Source organism: Panthera leo, chromosome B2 (assembly GCF_018350215.1).
Source record: "Panthera leo isolate Ple1 chromosome B2, P.leo_Ple1_pat1.1, whole genome shotgun sequence".
NCBI classification, from domain to species: Eukaryota; Metazoa; Chordata; class Mammalia; order Carnivora; family Felidae; genus Panthera; species Panthera leo.
The window spans coordinates 16,654,270-16,669,777 of record NC_056683.1 but is presented as its reverse complement, the minus strand read 5'-3'; the positions used below and the strand labels follow the sequence as shown (position 1 = coordinate 16,669,777).

At 47.8% G+C, this 15,508-nt stretch overlaps 1 protein-coding gene across 6 annotated transcripts in view; it reads left to right on the top strand.

The window, feature by feature from the left end:
- Positions 1-8,971: 8,971 nt before the first annotated feature.
- HIVEP1 (HIVEP zinc finger 1) overlaps positions 8,972-15,508 on the top strand; it is a 148,731-nt gene continuing 142,194 nt past the window's right edge. For 2 of the 6 annotated variants that reach the window (XM_042937891.1, XM_042937886.1), the window contains exon 1: positions 8,972-9,121. The gene's annotated coding sequence lies outside the window, so the exon portion shown is untranslated. Of the gene's footprint in view, positions 9,122-12,321; positions 12,390-12,739; positions 12,914-13,084; positions 13,188-15,508 lie in introns of those variants that run through there. The other 4 variants (XM_042937888.1, XM_042937889.1, XM_042937887.1 and 1 more) reach the window with 4 other exon arrangements.

Genomic DNA, 15,508 nt, shown 5'->3' with positions numbered 1-15,508 from the left:
GGATTAACCTACTACTGAGCAGCTTTTTATTTAATGTAATATAGAGCGTGCTTGCTTTTCATCTTTAGCAATCTTTTAAAGAAGGGTGAGGAAAATATTTTTAGATCTATGACATTGACCTCTACATCTTAGGGTAATATTAATGAAATCCCAAGTCTTCTAAATGTTGGTGCTGGGAAAACAGGGGGTTGTTGGTTAAAAAAAAAAAATTGAGGGAATTGGAAAAACGTGGTTAGAAATGACGTCAAAATCGCAGGCTATGGGTAGTTGTAAAGAGCTAATCTGATTTTCATTAGAGAATCTATAGTCAAAAACCCAGGTGTCCGGGCGGCGCAAACTACAAGAAAAAGGACAGGTATCCAATTCACGGACTTCATAGCACCTAAAAATAATACTGTTCTGGGTTTAAGAACAAACCATTCACCTTCAAATTCAGAAGCAAAGAAGAGAAAGAAAATAGAGCAGCAGAATGGAAAATAGTTACCAGTATGGAAATAAATCTTTGCTTAAAAGGATCTGGTCACAGTGGAAGTGAAGACGGAGAGGAAGTATAATGAGGAGATACTGAAGGACAGCTTTATGCTGTCCTATGTCCTATGTCCTATGCTTGCACTATGTGCGAGGACATTGCACATAGTGAAAGGATAAGAGAAAGAGCTACTTCAGTAGTTTTATAGAAGTAGATACATCCAGAGGACTTAACAGGCTCTCATTGTTCTTCTGTCAAGCATCCCTAGAAAACATGTCATGGCTATCACCCCATTTTACAGATGAGGATACTATAAATTGTTCCTTAGTTTTTTAGCGCATGAATCTCAGCTTGCTGATTAGCAATGTATCTGAGGTGTAATTGGGCCACGATAAGAAACAGGATCGTTTCTTTCCCCACCCTCCCCACCCCCACGCAGGATCTTTAGTTTAACCCAGAAGAATGTTTCCTTTGACTTATCTGCCACACAACTGGTCAGTGTTCCATCATGGTACCTCAACACCGTCATGTATTTTACGTTACCAGAAAAATCGGGCAAGCTTCAAGGAAATCGGAGTAGGAAGAAATCCATACTATTGAATCACTTGCTGATATTTCTGCACCATCCTAGAATTTCTTATTTAAGTGTTGCCCAAATTTATTCTGGCTTTCTTTGAGTTTGTGAGAACAGACACAAATAGTTTCTGGTGATTTTTTTTTTTTTTTTTTTTTTTTTTGCAGAATAACAGCTTGGCCTTTTGGGAATATGAATCACAGGTCACGTCATAAAAGAACTGATGGTCGAAAACTTTTTTGAATACTCATTCGTTTGGGACAATCCTTTTTTTTTTTTTTTTCCTAAATAAGGAAATAAAAAATTTCTTGATAAGAAATCTCATTAGAGGTTTAAGTGAAAAAAATTGTGTGGATTTGTTTTAGTGGTATCAGAATGACTACAAGATCATCAGTTGCTTAGAACATATGCTTAAGAGAAATGGTTATTGAGACTGCTAAAAAATATTTTTGAAGCGTATTCCGAAGCTAACTACATTCCTTCCCCCACTTGGACTGTAGGGTAATAGAAACTATGCTTTTAGAACAAGACAAGTAAGAGAAGAGTTACCGTCAGAGAACTGTCTGATTTACCTTTCTGGAAATCATTTCATTTTGTTCCAGAGGGGTGGACTATGGAACTTTCTGAGAGAACATGGTTACGAAACTGTTGTGTGATTAGAGCTCGGGAGGGAGGGACTGTTTTGACTCTCTTGTTACTATGTGAGGGCTGGAATTTTGCAACCAGAAGGTTCCACAACAGTTGGGAACGACAGTTGTACAAGGAGCAAAGCAGAAGATAAATGTGTGTGTCCTGTTCCTCCTGTTCTAAGCACCACACAGCACGACTGTGCCAAGACAAGATTTCCTGCTTGTATCAATATTTTTTATAATTACAAAACCTCCTGTGCAAAATCCATTAACGGAAAAAAAAAATCTCACAAATAATATCGACGCTGTCTTTAGGTTAGACAGCCATCTGGTTAGCTGATTTTCGCTATGCACACACACACACACACATATATAGCCTTATTTAGATGCCTTATTATAATCCTTGTTGCATATCCAGTTATGTACTGTAAACGAATCTGTGTCCTCTTACAAAAATGAAAATAGTTGAAATTTACAAGGCACTCAAAACATGTTAAAGTTTACCGTGAGCCGTTATTGTCCTATTATTCGTGGCTTATTCTTATCTTTCATTCACTTACTTATCTCTTACTTGTATATTAATATTAGTTTCGTTTTCCTTCATTTCTATTAAGTTCGTTGTCTGCTGCTTTTTCTTCAGTTTGCCCCCATTTGGACTTTGATTCTCGATTCTTGGGTTCCTTTACACTGATGCCCAGAGACATCTTGGCATAAAAGGAACCACCAAGAAAACGAGATAACCGATAACCTCAAAATCATAAATTAAACCACGAGCTCTCGCCAACAGAAACTTAAATGAAACAGTACAGAATAGTACGGCCCTGAGTGGAGGGAAGGAAAAAAATCGTGGGTTTAAGGGTTGTTTACTAGAAGCAATTTAATTGCAAAATTTCATTCAGTGAACAGTTATCTAGAGAAAACTTCTTAGAGCCCAACGACGTATTTAAAAAGCCAGAAGCTGGTGAGTTTGGGACCTGGTCAGATCTGGGGTAACAGAGACATTAGTGTAGGAAGTAAACATTGGGAGTGAAGCTGTGTTTGGAGAAAGAGGGCACTTGTAAAGCTGGGAGTGGAGTTGTGGGGTCAGCAGTTTATTTACAGAAAGAAAAGGCTACGTATAACTAGTGATTTAGATGGGAAATGCGACATTCTTTTAATGTGCCGTTGAATCCTGTCCTGTAACCTGCTTTACACACCTAGTGTACTTCTGTGCCGATGCTGAAATCCCATAATTATAGACATGACCCTTATTAAAATGAAAAATTGCTAGAGATTATATATAATATACAGCATACATACGTAAATATGATATGTATATTTAAGCCTGAATTACAAAGTACGATTACGAAAATATCAAGTATATTTTTGTGGCAGTCCCCACCTGTGTCCCCGGATTCCATGCTGCTGCAGATAAGCGAGCAAAGGGAAGACAGGGAGGTGGCGGGGGAGGTCTCGACGTTCAGGATGTGATCTTTTCTGCAGGCAGTGAGGGTCCTTGTGAGGCCATCAGTGGTTGTATTTGGACATGTTACTTAACCTCTATAAACCCGACTTCCTTTTTTCAGTAACATGTGGATAACAACAGTACTTGTAATAAGCGAGTTATTATTTTGGTTAAATAAACTTTGCTTCGGAATATTTTAGATTTACAGAAAATAGGCAAAGATTATATAGAGAGCTCCCATACACCCTCAGCCAGTTTCCTCCGTTGTTAACATCTTACATGACCGTGATACGTTTGTCAAAAATGAGAGTACAGGGGCACCTGGGTGGCTCAGTCCGTTAAGTGTCCATCTTCGGCTCTGGTCATCATTTGGCTCAGGTCAGGTTCACGAGTTCCAGCCCTGCATCGGGCTGGCCACTGCCAGTGAAGAGCCCGTTTCAGATCCTCTTGTCTCCCTCTCTTTCTGCCTCTACCTCTCTCTCTTTCTCTCAAAAATAAAATAAATGTTTAAAAAATGAGAGTACATTGCTGTTAACTCCAGACCTTATTTGGATGCCACCAAGTTTCTCCACTGATGTCCTCTTTTTATCCCAGGATTCCATCCTAGCCACCATGTTGGACTTAGTTATCATATCTCCCCCATGTCCACAGACTTATTTCAACATAGGAAAGGTAATAAATGTTAAATACACTCAGCAGAGTGTGGGAGATGCAATAAGGAATTTGTCAACACTTATATATATATGCTGCAGTTATAACTGGGTGACAGGCACTAAGGGCTTTAGAAATACCAGCTCCTCTACTCTCTCTCTCTCTCTCTCTCTTAAGCTTTATTTATTTAAGTAATCTCAACAGTCAACGTTGGGCTCGAACTCATGACCCCGAGATCAAGAGTTGCATGTTCTTCTAACTGAGCCAACCGAGTGCCCTTCATCTATGCTCACAATAATTCTTTCTTTCTTTTAAGTTTTATTTATTTTGAGAGAGACAGAGACTACTTGAGCGGGGGAGGGGGAGAGAGAGAGGGAGAGAGAGCATCCCAAGCAGGCTCTGCACTGTCAGCACAGAGCCTGATGTGGGGCTTGAAGCCACGAAATCATGAGATCATGACCTGAGCCAAAACTAAGAGTCGGATGCTTAACTGACTGAGCCATCCAGGCGCCCCCAATTCTCACAATAATTCTATGAAGATTCCAATTGCATCCACTTTACAGAGGAGTAAACTGAGGCACAGGAAGTTCAAGTAAGTTGCCCAAGATCGTGCTTCTGGCAGAGCTGGGATGCAGTCCAGGCTTCTAATCACCAGATTGCCTTTCTCTGTAAATGTTTAATACATGCTGTTATTGGGAGTAGATTCTGGAACTGGGGAATTCTGTCCAAGGCAGCAGGGTTATTACCAGGAAGTTATCTCCCAACCCCCCATTTCTAAGAATGTGCCTGATTTTGTGCCCTCTTTAACCCCACAGTTACAGCAACCCAGAAAGAAAAGGTATGGAATATGGACTGAATTAGCCAGGAGCCCTCAGTGAATAAATTTCCCTATGGATCCCTTGCTATGCCATATTTTTCTTACTTTTATAAACATACACACCTATTTCTTTCTGTCTGTCTCTCCTTCCTTCCCTTCCTTCCTTTCAACATAAGAGGCTTAAGCCACGAAACCTCAACCAAAACTGTACCAAATGAGAAGCATTTTTTTTTTTTAATTTTTATTTTAAATCTGGGAATGAAGAGTGAGAGCAAGCAAAGGCAATGGAGTTGCTGGTGGGTGAGAATCGGGGTTAGGATAGAAAAGGAGAAGGATTTGGGTGCAGAAAGAAAGAAGGATCGACTGGGGTTCTCCAGTCAAGCTCTGCCAGGAACCAGCTTGACAATGTTGTAGGTACACATGGCCACTTTGTATTTCCACTCCCCAGCTACAAAATAAGCAGATCCCTTGTAACCGTATTATATGACATCGGGTCCAGAAATTCAAACATTCCAAGTTGTTTCAATGAAAATACAGAAGTAAGAACACAGTGAAGCTGGCACGAAAATCTTGGTAACTAAACCGACAGATGAGCAGGACTCAGTACCACAAACTATTAGTTTGGGGCCGTCTTGAGAGTGGGTCTTGCCACCAATAAAGCGGGATCTGAAAGTAACTGGCGGGATTGCACACGGGTGGAAAAGAGTTGCTGTGCAACATTTATTTATTTATTTATCTATCTATTTATTTATTTATTTATTTATTTATTTATTTATTTATTTTAAGTTTGTTTATTTTGAGAGAGACAGAGACAGTGGGAGCGGGGCAGGGACAGAGAGAGAGGGAGAGAGAAAAATCCCAGACAGGCTCCACGCTGTCAGCGCTGAACCCCACGCAGGGGCTCAAACTCACAAAGCGGACCTTGAGATCGTGATCTAAGTGGAAACCAAGAGTCCGTCGCTTAACCCACTGAGCCACCCAAGCGCCCTTCAACAGACATTTATTGCGACACTGTTCCAGGTGCTGGGGATTCAGTGGGGAAGAAATCAAGCCCCCTTCACTCGTGGCCCTCACATTCTACTTGAGGGTTGAGCGATAACAGACAAGTGAATCCATAGGATAATTCCAGAATGCTGGATGTTATAAAGGAGATGAACGCAGTGATAAGACAGAGAGTATGGGGTAGGGGAAGGGGTACCCACACTTTAGGTAGGCAGAGGTAGAGAATGCTTAATTTACATGTGTTCCGATTGTGGACGCAACGGGCGAGATGAGACCCTTCGATCCTTTCGCAGTCAGTAAAATGGCCTTTATTTATAATGCAGTAAATGTGTATACAAAAACAGCTTTCCACAGGAGGTTTGAAACCGTCTTACTAGAAATGTTAAAAAGTGGAGTACACAGCACTGTTTTAAGAGGTACTTAGGAGTAATTCTTCTGGAAATAGGAGACTGTACTATTTCACTCAATCCTGCCTTCACCCCTAGGAGGAAGGTACTAGAACTTTAAAGAGATGAGAGCAACCTTTCCCACAGTCACCAGTGACCTCTCTGAGTGGAGCCCAGGCATGAACCCAAAGCCCACCTTACTTATTTCATCCTCAAGGCCCTGACAAGACTCTTTCCCAGGTCTGTATGGATTCGTGTAAAGATAGTCCCGGTGTCTGCTCGGGGCTGCAATGTCGCCCCCCCCCCCCCTCCCCCACCACACACACACCTCCAAGTTCATCTGGTAAAGCTTTCCCCATCAGTGTGACTGTATCTGGAAATAGAATCTTCGGGAGGTGAGTTAAATGAAGTCATAAGTATGGGGCCCTGATTCTGTAGGATTAGGGTTGGTCTGAGACACTAGAGCGAGTGCTCACTGACTCTCTATGCACACACGTGGAAGAAGCTCAGTGCAGAGGTGGCTCGCGGGCTACGAGCCACGAAGGGAGGTCTCACCAGAAACCACATCAGGTGACCCTTGATCTTGGAATTTCAGCTTCCAGATCTGTGAGGAAATAAACTTCTATTGTTGGAGTCGCCCAGTCTTTGGTATAGCAGCCCGAGCCGACGAATACAATGTCTCAGATTGCACCCGCTTGCTTCCACATCGTTAGATCATGGATAAAGTTGAATTATTCAGATCACAGATAAGGTGAAATGCCATCCCCGCTTTCTTTTTTTCTTTTGTTTCTTTTTAAATGCCTGCTTATTTCTGAGAGAAAGAGAGGCAGAGCACGAGCAGGGGAGGGCCAGAGACAGAGGCAGACACAGAATCTGAAGCAGGTTCCAGGCTCTGAGCCGTCAGCACAGAGCCTGACTCAGGGCTCCAACTCAGGAACCGAGAGAGCATGACCTGAGCCGAAGTTGGACGCTTAAGCGACCGAGCCACCCAGGCGCCCCACCAATCCCTGTTTCCAGTGCTCGTCACTAAGCCACTTGCACACGTAGTTTATGAGGCATCGTTTTAGGAACCGCAAGAATCACTTCCATCGGTCATTTCTGGCCTTCTTTTAGCCCTTTAACAGAGAGTGCACCAAATAACACTCAATAAAGTCTCTTATTCATTGGCATTGAACTAGGTGCTTTTAAATGAAGTTAGAGACCAGGTTTCTTGTAATCATGTATCCTGTAAGGTTAATAGTATCAACAGCGGCATCAATGTGAATTAACTCATTCTTCTTAAACCTAGACATGGTTAAAATTAGTCATTCTCTCTCCTTGCCTTCGTCCATCACATCATCCCGACTTCCCCCATTTTCATCACACAATCTCCCAGAGTCACAAAACCTGCAAATACGGAACTTTTTTTTTGTTTTTGTTTTTTCATTTCTTTTTCTTCTTTTTCCACAGATGTAGAACATTCTGGAATTCTTGTAATGTGTTTTCACAAAATATCGTCATTAAGCTGTTAGGCATCTCCGTATTCTCCGGGCTCCAAGCATGGATCTACCACCTACTAGCTCTGCGGCTGCAGGTAGCGTATTTGGCACTCCTAAGCCTCTCTTCCTTCACCTGTAGTATGGGTTTACAGTGGGGATTAAATAAGTTTACACAGGAAAGCCTGGCAAGTCGTAAACGCTCTCAAAAACTGTCAATTACCACCACCAGCATGCTGCTACCATTACTATAGTAATATATATGCAGCTAACAAATCTACTCTAACTCATCTGGGTAGAGTTATTAATAGCTTCCCTGGTTTGGAGGCTACCTTTATGTGGCCACTCTGCATGTCTCACATTTGCTCTGATTTTCTGTTCTAGCCAGCAACACTCTCACACATAGTTAGTTCACTCGCTCTCCCCTCCAAGCTATTCCCCTTGCCCGGGATGTTGCTCTCATACCACTGCCAAATCATGAACTTTCTCGCCTTCAAAATCCTACTCAGAGCTCAGTCTCAGGATGGAACTTTCTCTGATAATCCTGCCCTCTACCCAATCCAGAAAGCTCTCAGCAGTCATGTAAATAAGTCTGTATAACTTTAATTGGCTTTGTTTATAAGCTTCTTCTTGTATCTGTTTTTCCCCTCTAGGTATTTTTTTTTTTAATGTGTTTATCTTGTCTCCATTAATTTGTAAACTCCCAGAGGGCAAAGCTTGAACACACCTTGGTGTTGGTATTAAGTGGATGAACAGTTAGGACTGAATGGCAGACAGTGCAAACCTTGTTGATTACTAATCTGTTAAAAAAAAAAAAAAACACCACCCTTCATTAATGCTTTCTTAGTAGTGATGGCCCTGAGACTGCTCATCTAATGTGAAAATATATCTGGTTTCTGCTAGTGTCCAGTGAAGATAAAATCAACAGTTCCAAGTTTTCCATAATGTGAGGGGGACGGACGGTGAGGGCATATTCTGATCTGTCAGACTAGATACGAAAGGCATGTTATTATGGAGATTATTTTCTTCAGAGGTATATACTTGTCTCTGCAAGGCTGGGGGTCCATCTCAGAAGAGAAATAATATTTACTTTCAAAACAGGTCTACAAAGCAAACAAAGCCTCAGAAAACATACAATATTCAAAGTTGTGCTAAGAGAGGAGGGGAAAGGAATTTAATTTAGAAGGCCTTTGTGTGTGTGTGTGTGTGTGTGTGTGTGCGTGTGTCTAACAGAAAATACCACATGGTCCAGCTCTCCAGGATCACTAGGTAGGTGGATTGTTCATTTCGGTCCCGGTAACAAAGGACAGCCTGGGCAAAGGGTCCTTTCTCACTGCATGGGGGAAGAAGTGGGAATCCTTTACCGTGACCACCTGCTTCCTTCGCTTCAAACCGGCACAGAAAGTGCCAAATACCCGTATATCATTCTCGGCGCGGAGCCCACGGTATAAACCAACGTAGGCGGTGCACTAGATAACATCAAAGCCCCAGGCAGGGGCCAGAAAAGGGGGGGGGGGGGGGCAAAGCAGCCGAGGGAATGAAGCGCCTCCCCCTAGCATTTCCTCTCACGCCCACTTCCAACCTAGGAGGCTTTTGCTTTCTGCTTTTGTTGTTTTTAAAATTAAAAGTTAAACCCAGGAAGCTTTGGATCAGACTTTTTGCGTTGCAGTTCGGGTAAGTTTTCTCTGGGTTCTTTTGTCTGGCGTCTGGCTTGGCAGTAGCCTTGGGCGTGGGGCAGAGTTGGCAGAGCGGGCGGGGAAGGTTTTGTCGCCGGGTCGCCCCGAGGAGGAGGGGATTCGGCCGGTGGACGGGAAAGCCCGGCGCGCGCTGAGGGCGGAGGGCGGAGGGCGGAGGACGGAGGGGAGGGACGGGCGGCGGCGTGACCCGGCGGCCGGCGGGGAGGAACCTCGGGGATCTCCGCGTGGCGGCGGCGCTGCCGGGCCGCGCGCAGGGCGGAGGGCCGGGGCCGCGGGGCCGCGCCAGGGGGGAGCTCGAGCCGGGCCCGGCCGGGCGGCCGCGTGGGAACCGGGGCTGGGGACGCGCGGGCGGCGGTGGCGGCGCGGGGCTCGGTGGACGCGGCGGGACGGCTGGGTCCCGCGACCCAGCCGCAGCGTGGACTTGTGTTCTCCCAAAACTGCTCAGCGACGAAAATGTGCGTAGAGCCCTGCCGTGACACTGCCCTCACTTGAACCCCACTCCCCGAGGGGGGCTGCAGAAGCGTTCACACGGCCGGCAGGGTTGCAGCCACAGTGAAATGGGGCCGAAGGAACCTTCTCTCTGTCCCCCCCCCCCCCCCCCCCCCCCCAGAGTATGGTCACCTCCCCCATTGTTCCAGAATTTTTGACAGTTCAAACTGCTGTTCACCCTTCACATTTATTTTCTGGTTAACACCTCCCCCCCATATTCCGATACTATTTGAGAAATTGTATTTAATTTGCCACAAAACAAGCCGAAACTAGCTACTTTACCGTTCAGCTGGCTTTGCCTGCGTTCTGATAACTAGGAAGTTAGAACTGCAGGCAGACTTAGGAAGAGAAATTGCATTTAGAAAATTCGAAACTAGAAAATACGAAACTGTTCCGTATTGCATGTATTTCAAAGCAGAGTTTTAATATTGATTTGCCGCCCAAGAAAGTTAAATTGTGAGTAGTCTATTTAAGAAAAAAAAGTTCTTTAACAGGCTGAAATGACAAAATTGTCTGTAACTCCAAATTGCAGATTTAATCTGTTAGAAAGCTCCTAACAATGCCAAATCCCATATAAACATTGTGTTCACAGTGTGTATTTGTTATTGATTCACCAACTATTGGGTTAAAATTATATTCATCCAGTTAGCATTTTGATTTAGCAAGTGACACTAGGCAGAATTAATAATTATCAAGTTACCTTAATCTTTATCTTGGGACAGATTAGGTATACTTGAACATTTAAATGAAGGCTTATTTTTTATTCAAATGCCCAGTTGGACTTTACCTAATTTTTGTGACTGCAATCCATTGGATGTCATCTACTTTTATAAATGAGAGATGATTACATCACTTGGAAATTTTAAAGATTGCATTATTTCACTGCAAGGTTGGGAGCATAGTATGCTAAAAAACATCATTTCAAATTTAGGCAGTTATTGGATGATCTTTGCTCTTATGACCAAATTTAGTTTTTAACAGATATATTTCCCCCTTTCCGTGACATGACTTTTGGTTACAAGCTTGCCTTTACCGAGTATTCCATTTTTAATCATTGCCATTCTGGTGCATTAAGCTTTTTTTTTTTTTTTTAGCTCAAATGAGCTAGAGGTAGGATTTCCTCAGGGAATTTTCGGGGTCAACCCTAGCTGGAAAAGCCTAGATGTCTTTATGGAAGCCCCAGGGAACAAAACAACTCAAGTTTTCACAGATGGCCCACAGAGTGGGTGTACGGTCGTTTAGCATTTTTATTCCTTAAAAGGGGAAAGCAGTTTGGTTTAATCTGAGAAATTTTTATGCATCAAAATTTTTGTTTTGCCTTATTCCTCCCAAGTTCAACGCGGCTCCTTAAACCAGTTCACTTTTGCCTGCTTCTTTAGGTGTACGTGTGGAATTTCTGAGCCCCAGATTTCTAACCTTCTTTAGTAATCTAACCCCAAAGACCTTCTTCGACACCCTGGTCCAGCCCCTCCCGATTTATTTCCATAGATTACCACTCCTTGCTTCCTCTACTGCTTTCTAGCAGCAAGGGTCAAACTCTGGTTTATGGTAATCACTCCCTCTTCCCCCTCTCCTCCTCAGCGTCCTAGGAGCCTAGTCGGCTGCCCAGCCCCAAACCTCCTTTTCTGACCCCAAAGACCCGTCCCCTCCTTGACCCAAGCTGTCAGGCGGACCGGTAAGGGTTAACCTCGCTGGCAGCCCGGGCTCTGGGAACCACCAGCGGGCTTTGGAGCGGCCTCTGGAATAACCTTGGCTTCCCTCAATCTTTTAATAGAACATCCGCCACCAAGAAGTGGTTTCAGTTCAGGGTTAATAATATGTCCCCTTCCATCCTCCAAACCAACACCCCGCCCCCCTCCCTGTTTTTTTTTTTTTTAAGTTGTTTTTCAAAGTTAATGAGTTTCAAGTTTCACAATGACTTTCCCCTTCCCTCCACGCGTTGCTGAGGAAACCCCCTTGGGGTCCCCCCCCCCCGCCCTCCCTTCTCCTTTCCCCTCCCCCATTCGGCCCGGGCGGGGGGCGGGACTGGGAGACCCCATGACGTCACTGGGCCGGCCCACATCCTGCTTTAGAAAGTAAAGAGACGGTAAAGAGAAACTACCGCCCCGCCCGTCCCCGCCCCTCTTCCCCGACCAACCGCCCCCAACTGCGCGACCCGGCCAGGCCTTCCCCGGGCCGCGTGACCGGCTGGGCCCGCCCCTCTGCCCCCGCCGGGCGCCAGTCCCCGAGCCAGCGCAACCCCGGGCTCCCGCCCCTCGCGTCCCTAACCCCGCCCCTCCCCCCCTCGGGCCGCGCCGCCGCCTCCTCCGGCACCCCCACCTCGTCCCCGCGGCGGCCGGGCTGGGCGGAGCCGCGGGCGGGCGACCGGGGGGAGGTGCGGCCCCGGGCCCGCCCCGCCGGGGAGACCCGGGGCTCCGGGCTCCACGCGAGCCCCGACCGGGGCACCCACCCCATTCCCAGCCTGCGCAGGGCCGCCGGCCGCGCCTGTCCACTCGGGCCTCTGCGCCGGTAGTGAACCCCCCTCGCCCCTCCCCCGCCGAGCCCCAGCCTCAGCCCTCGCTGGGGGACGCCCCCTCCCCCGCCCGCGCGGCTCAGCTCGCGGCCTCCCCGCCTCCCGCCCCCGGGGATCCCCTGCCGCCCCGCCCACCCGCGGGAAAGCCTCGGACCTTCGCCCTCCCTCCCCCGCGCCGCCCGGCCCGCGCACCTCCCGTCGCCCCTAAAGACGCTAAACGTGCCCTACTCTGCCCCGGGGAGAGGTAAAGCCCGCGCCCGCCCTCCGCGCCCCGGGCCCCACGGACCCGGGGGCCGCTCGCCCAGCCTCGCCGCCCGGCCCCCCGCTGTCCCCTTCCCGGCGGCGGCGGTCATGCCGCGGCCCGGGGCGCCGGCGAGCGCGGCCGCCTCCCCCGCCCGGCGCCTGCGGCCCCCGCCCGCGCGCCCCGCGCTCCCCCCCCCGCCCCCCGGCCGGCTCCCCTGTTTAATATTTCAGCGCTGGGTGGTGTGAGTGCCAGTCGCCGGCCTCTAGTGTGGCTGCTGCTGGGGCGGCGGCGGCGGCGGCGGGGAGGGGAACGGAGCCTGGGGGCCGGGAGCAGCGGCGGGAGGAGGCTATGTTTGTGTTTGAGGTTGTCAAGTGAAGGAGGGATCCCGGGCGCCGCCGCCGCTGCCGCCACCGCCGCCGCCGCGCGGGGGTCGCGGAGATTCCGAGCTGCGGCCGCCGCCATCAGCAGCGCAGCTCCAGGGCCGGCTGCAGCGGCAGCGGCTCCGCCGGGCGTCCTGGCAGCAGGTTCGGCGCGGGCTCCGCGGCGGGGGCGCTGCAGCTGGGAGGGCGGCGGGAGGCGGGGGGGGGGGGGGGGAGGGCAGGACCACTTCCCCCTCCGCGGGCGGGGGGCGTGCGGGCGCGCGTGTGTGTGTGTGTGTGTGTGTGTGTGTGCGTGCGTGTGTGTGTGTGCAACCGCCGACCTTGCAGAGGGGATGGCTGCGTGCGGGAGACACTTGCCACTTCTGGGCGCCCTCGCAGCGTGCGAGCGGCCCGAGCTGCGGTCCTGGGAGGCGAGCAGGTACGGAGGGACTCAGCTTCCCCACCCCGCGTTCCAGCCTCAGACGCATTTTGCAAGAGGGTGGGGGGTGAGGGAGACCAGGCCTCGGCTTCCCAACCTCCCGGCTTTGTGGCTTTCTTTTCCTTTCGTTCTTTGCTCTAAGTGCCTGTTTACTCCCAGCCACCTGGGTAGTTTCTTTCCGGGTTGGGAGTACGCGCCTGCAGCAGTTGGGAAGTGGGCGGTGGGTTTGGGCGCGGGTCGGCTCTGGCTCGCCTTGGGGTCGGGCTGGGGACGGAGTTGCTGGAGAGGGGAGGGGGCGGTGGCGGAGCCGGCGGCGAGGAGGAGTCTCAGGGCTGCCGCGCTCGCCTCATCCCGTCCTCCTCCTCCTCCTCCTCCTCCTCCTCCTCCTCCTCCTCCTCCTCCTCCTCCTCCTCCTCCTCCTCATGCTCTCCGCATCCACTCCGGGCTCCTTCCTGAGCTGGCACTTCCATTCCCCCTCCTCCTGGCATGCGAAGCGCTTTGTTCAGTGCAGCGTTGCAGAGGGGTTTTCCCAGGCTCCGCCCTCCACATTCATTCATGTTTTTTCTCCTTGCAACTGTCTTTACGCTTTTTGATCCTGTCATGGTTTTGCTCCATGTAGTATTTATTTCTTTCCTGCAAAGGAACGGTTTATTACTCGTCCTAGTCGCTCCAGTGCCGCTGTCTTTCCCTATACTCACTTCCCCCCCACAAGGGTTTAAACATGGGATGGACAGCTAGGGACAGTGGGTAGGTAGGGAACCGGGTAGCCAAGAGCTGTTACTGATTGGGAATTTGCATATTTTATATTTAGGCTCCTGATTCGGGGTCACGTGATTGTATTACATTCGGAGTTCACGCTTTAAAAACTTCCAGATATCATGACCATTTAAAAGCTTTTAGTTAAGCATTCGCGCAATTTGTCTCTAACGTCTCGGAATTCTCTATTGAATCAAGCTTCGTGAATCGGATGGTGGATGTATTTAATGCAGAGAGTTGAGGAACCGTATCTTTTATAGATCATTTAGCCCTGTGATGGTATTTTGCCATCATATTTCGTATTCTTCCCCATGCAGTTAAAAAAAACAACATTGCAAATAATTTTGTGCAGTACCCACACAAGGCCTACCAGGCGTAAAATACTGAAGTTAATTGTAGCCTCCTTCCAATTCTTCACTGCTGTAATGAAATCATAAATTTCCAAAACCTTATACAGGAGTATTAGATCCAGTCTTTCCCATATAGGCTTTCTTAAGGAGTATTAATATTTGAGTGTTTTTGTGTGCCAGGCAGTGGGCAAAGCATCAACATTGTTTAGTTTAGACCTTGTAACCACCCTATGGGGTGGATACTATTTCTTAGTTTTAGTGTTGGGAAATCTGATCTTCAGAGAGGTTAAGTGCCTTGAACAAGGCCACACAGTAAGGGGTAAAAACCTGGCTTTGAACCCAATCTGGTTTGACAGCAAACCATATAGTCCTGACTTGTGTCCTACAGCCTGTTGAATAAAACCACAGACTAGGTATTACCTCCGCTGAGGGAATAAGCACTGAAGAGTAACCAAGTCACTTGGTACCATATTTTTTAGTCGCTGACCATGGGCAGGCTAGTCAACCTCTCCTCTCTCGTCTTCTTCTCTGTAGAGCAGATAAATGATAGCTATCTTACCAGTTATTATTAAGATTGGATTAGGTAATGTGTAGAAAGTACATAGGCACCCCACAGGTGCTTAGTAAGTATTCTCAGTTTCTTCTGTAGTACTGGATATAACAAGTTTTAAACAAAGCATTCCTATCCCGTTCTTTGTGTCTGCTTAGTGATTAAACATAATTTCATGTTTTTCATCGCATTAGGCTTTGCTTATCAGCTTCCTTCCGGGAAATTAAAACTAAGCTGGAGGATCCTTGAGGGTCTTGTGGCAGAGGAGACACAGGTGGCCAGTTTGGGAAGAGGGATGATCAGGTTTGGGATTATTAACGTTTTGGCATATTGCGTTTCCGGTCACCGTCTTCAAAGGATAGAAGTCAGGACAGACTAGGTTGTGCTGCAGTAACAAATAACTCCCAAAGCTCAGCCACTTAAGACAACAAAAGGTCTCTTTCTTGTTTATGCTATGTGATGATGACCTCAGCTCTGTGTTGCAATACTCACTGTCTGGAACGGTGCCTGTCCCACAGCAGAAGGAACAGAGAGTGCTAGAGGATTTTGCTTTGGTAATAAATGGTACAGCCTGGAAGCAGTGGGTGTCTCCTCCACTCACAGGTCATTAGCCAGAACTGGTCACACATTGTAGCTAAATGCAGGGAGGCAGAAGGTACAGTCCT